This window comes from Quercus suber, unplaced genomic scaffold (assembly GCF_002906115.3).
Source record: "Quercus suber isolate HL8 unplaced genomic scaffold, Cork oak 2.0 scaffold_204, whole genome shotgun sequence".
Classification (NCBI taxonomy): Eukaryota; Viridiplantae; Streptophyta; class Magnoliopsida; order Fagales; family Fagaceae; genus Quercus; species Quercus suber.
The window spans coordinates 159,005-163,528 of NW_027069662.1; the positions used below are offsets into that span (position 1 = coordinate 159,005).

General features: G+C 33.4%; 1 long non-coding RNA gene across 2 annotated transcripts; it reads left to right on the forward strand.

Moving 5' to 3' along the window:
* The first annotated feature begins 138 nt into the window (after positions 1-138).
* LOC136070032 (uncharacterized) lies at positions 139-1,702 on the forward strand. Of its 2 annotated transcripts, XR_010631253.1 has the most exons (5): positions 139-216; positions 314-399; positions 1,046-1,111; positions 1,238-1,381; positions 1,574-1,702. It is a non-coding gene; the product is annotated as an uncharacterized LOC136070032 (long non-coding RNA). The 2 variants fall into 2 exon arrangements; XR_010631254.1 differs by lacking the exon at positions 1,046-1,111.
* Positions 1,703-4,524: the final 2,822 nt, after the last annotated feature.

Here is a 4,524-nt window from a genome sequence, read left to right on the forward strand (position 1 = left end):
AAAAAAAAAAAAAAAAAAAATCAAGAAACCCACAAAGAAAAAACAAAATTTACAAAAAATAAAAAAAAAAAAAAAAAAAAAAAAAAAAAAAAAACCCTAAATTGAAAAACACAATTGAACCCATTTCAACCTAGCTCACTCTCAACCTTGCTCCTGATCCCTAAACAAAACCCAATACCCACAAACCTCACGCCTCTTAGCCTCCCTCATCAATTAGTAAGCTCTCTCTCTCTCTCTCTCTCTCTCTCTCTCTCTCTCTCTCTCTCATAGATCCTCTATCTCTTTCTCTCTCATTGATCCTCTCTACTTGTAGGAATCATTTTTCTCATTGATCTTCGTCGACTTCACCAACACAAGGAAAAAGGGCTTTCCAACAGCTCCAATCAAAACCCATTTCAGGTACGCTTCGAAACCCATGTCAAATTTTGTCCATTGAGGGTGGGTATTCATCCTAATCGAAACCCATGTGAAATTTTGTCCATTGAGGATGGGTATTCATGATGCCCGATTGTGTGCTCTTTGTGTGATCACTGGATGAGAAACTTAGCATGTTAACTCCGTGGGAAATAAGCCTGTGCTGGCTACTTAATTTTGAATCAAAAGATAGTAATGCATACAACTATTGAAATGATGGTAGTTTTGGTGCATGCTTGTAATGAAGTCTAAAGCTAGTTGAGATTTGGATCAATGTTGTCTTTATTGTCTAGTTCTGGTCCAAATGTTTTGCTAATATATACATGTAGTTTTGGATACATCTGTCAATCAGACTAGTACTTTGTTTTTACCATGCTGCCCCCTTCGGCACTGCTTCCTTTCAGTACTAGGTTTATAGTGTTGTTTTTGCTTTCCTATTTTAAGGATGCAAATCCTTTATGAATTTTTAGAAGAAAAGTGAAAAAAAGTATGGTTTAATTGTTTTGTGAGGTTGCAAAGAGACTTGCATATGCTTGCATACTTTTTTGCTGCCTAATGTTTGTTGATGTACTGATTGAACATGAATTTATGTCCATATTTTGATTTTTTCCCTTCAAAATTCTGGGAGCAGCAACAATTTACTTAATTTAGTTGATCACTTCAATAATCGAGGTCTCTATCGCTCCATTTTCTTAAGGTACTTGCCTAATATATATTTCTGTGAACTGATTGCCATACACTTATGAATTTATTATTACTATCTTTTTTATTTTATTTTATTTGCTTATCACCTTGTATATATTCTTGTAATGTGCAATTACAGCATTATGGAAGGTGAATAAGGATTGCAACGATTTTCTCCTGAAGTTCAAATACAGGACAAAAGCACTAGAGATGTTGTTTCTCGCTTGCCTCCTATTACTCTTTTCCATGGAACTTCAGATTATTCCATACCATCAGATGCCAGGTTAGGATGTTCCCTTGAATTATTGCTGCAAGCTCACTATGTGCAAGCCTCATATATGATAATGACTCTAAAAATTTAAGGGATGTTGACCTTGTTAATAGATTGACTGAGCAAAATACTTGGTTATTTGTTTAGAGTCTGTTTGTTTTAGCTTAAAACGTTAGCTTATTTCCGGTGTTCTCATTGTCACAGGTAATTGGCTATACGATAATGCTTGCTGGAAACTGGCTGGTGAAGTACCATGATGCTTGCTGACAATTTTTTGTGATGTAAAAAATCCTTGAGGGGTCCGAGATTTTGTGATGTAAAAATCTGTTGTTGGGAACTTTTTTGTAATCATTTGTTTATGTAATTAATCTTTTGGCAATGAACTTTTTTTCTTTGCTGGCAATTGGTTGGGAATTGTTGAGTGTAGGCAATTTGTTTTGTTGATTCCAATTGGTTGCATGTGAGTGTACAGGTCTTCTTTTGGGCAGGAATTATAGGTTTTTTTTTGGGCAAGAATGTGTTTAGGAAGGAAAAAAAAAATCTATAACCACATTTTTAAAAACCCGGCTATAGGAAAACCCAATGTCGAGTCTCTAGCCGCGTTTTTAAAAACTTAGCTCTGTAGCTACGTTTTATACCCCCTATAGCCGCGTTTTTACACACCTACAGATACGGGACCTATAGTTGCATTTTTCTTAAAAATGCAGCTATAGGCCCGGTTTGGGTTGCGTTTAAAACGCTGTTATAAGTTGGACCTATAGCCGCGTTTTTTACAAAATGCAGCTATAGGTCCTTAGCCTATACCCGCGTTTCAAACGCAACCCAAACCAAGTCTATAGCCACGTTTTAAAAAACAGGCACCTATAGGTCCCGGATCTATGGGTGTGTAAAAACACGGCTATAGGGTGTAGAAAACGCAGCTATAGATTTAGTTTGAGCTCCGTTTTTAAAAACATAGCTCTAGGTCCTGCAGGGGGCTATAGTCGCATAGGATAGGCCGTGTTTGGAAACACGGCTATGGAAAACACAGCTATAGCCTATAGTTGCATTTTTACGGTCTATAGCTGCGTTTTTCAAATGTGGCTATAGCCCTCTTTTTTGTTGTGTATACAAATGCACTCGATAGTGGAGTGGAACGTAAAGAACGTTTTACTCAAACGCATGACATGTGGAGAAGTATGATTAGGATTTTGCGATTTTCTAGAGTATTTAAAAATAATATTAAAATTTTCATTTAATACTTTATTCAAGTTATTTAAACTAAGTCTCTGATGATTAAATAAGAGATCTGGGGTTTAATCTCCACCTACACAAAAAAAAATCGATTAGTGTTTTGGTCTGATGATAAAAAGTTATTATTAAGAACGGACGCCATAAGTTCTCTAAAAAAAAAAAAAAAAGTTATTTAAACTAAAATATGAGCTGCAAATTATTCTCTTTTTTTTCCACCCTTAAAAAAACCTCTATTCATACCAACTATGAGTAAAATTGGAACCTGAAATCATAATTTCACTTGGAGTGGTAATTTTAAGTTACAATTTTGGTGCTTACATGGCAAAGCCAGAACGGGGGACATTGGAATTTGGATGTGTTGATACTTTTAGAGGAGAAGTTGGAGAAAGCCTAGAAAGCATTAGGGATATAGACTTATGTTTGTAAAAGCATTTCAATCCCATTATGCAAAAGAAAATAATCCCTAAAACTCACTTTATTTATTTTACATCATCATATTTACAAAATATTATACATCTCATTCTTTATTTTACAATTAATCCTATTAAAAAAAAAAACTGACTTTATCAAAACAAAATAAAATAAAATAATGCCTTAAAAAAGGATTCAAATTCTCTAGATTTCCTAGGATACTCTACTAATAAATTTCCTTAAATCCTAACCATTCTTTTATGATTTAAGAGTCTAAATTCTGCCATGTCAGTATTTCACTAAGAATACTCTTAAAATAATATAATAATGTTGCAAACAAAACAATTAAGATTATTATTAGTAGAATGCTAACATGGCAAAATCCAGACCATTAAATTAAAGAATAGTTAAAATTTAAGAAAATCTATTTGGTGGAGTACTCTAGGAAATCTAGAGGATCTGAATCCCTTAAAAAAACAACACCACCATGAGAGAGAGAGAGAGAGAGACAGACAGAGAGAGAGAGAGGTGGAAGGTGGTTATTATATGTGAAGAAAAAAAATTTTAATAATTTTTTTAAATATTTTAATAAAATATAGTATAAAATAAATATTCTGATATGGGGTTCTTTGAAAGTAAGTATGTTAAATAGAAAAAGTACGTTTTAGGTTAAAAAAGACCAAAAAAAAAAAAAAAAAATTTGCCAGAGCTAATGCATGGAGTAATATTTGTTGTGTTCTTTTGTTTTAGAGTAGCCAATGGGAATGCTCTAACCGTATGTCTCTAAAATGGTCTGGTACCAAGAATTGATGTAACTTGCTTTTGGGTTATAACTTATAACGTGGATGTGTGACTAACATTTTCCCAAATTGTGACACATGTTGCCTGGACAATGCTAAAGTTTTAGTTTAGCAATTTCTTTTTTCAAATAGCACTACAAACCAACGCGACATGAATAGTTTGGTAAAAAGAAAGAAAGAAAACCTGAACACTAATGTCAACATTCTTTAAGAACATGGTTAAAATAAGCAAACTATATCTATAAACTGTAATAGCTCGATGGTATGGCTTTGTGTGTTGATTTGGATTGCAAAAGTGTAGCGCATGCATGTGTTGTCCCAAAATTTCTTTTTTCAAATAGCACTACAAACCAACGCGACATGAATAGTTTGGTAAAAAGAAAGAAAGAAAACCTGAACACTAATGTCAACATTCTTTAAGAACATGGTTAAAATAAGCAAACTATATCTATAAACTGTAATAGCTCGATGGTATGGCTTTGTGTGTTGATTTGGATTGCAAAAGTGTAGCGCATGCATGTGTTGTCCCATATTGGAAATGTACAGGGGCGGAGCTATCTTGGGATCCTTTTTAAATAATATTTTTACATTAACAAAAAAGTATATATATTTTTACTAATAAAAAATTATGAAATACAAATGTCCAATTTCTTTTGAAAATAGGGTATTAGGATTTTTCAAAAAGGTAAGAACCATAAGGCCTAGGGTAGG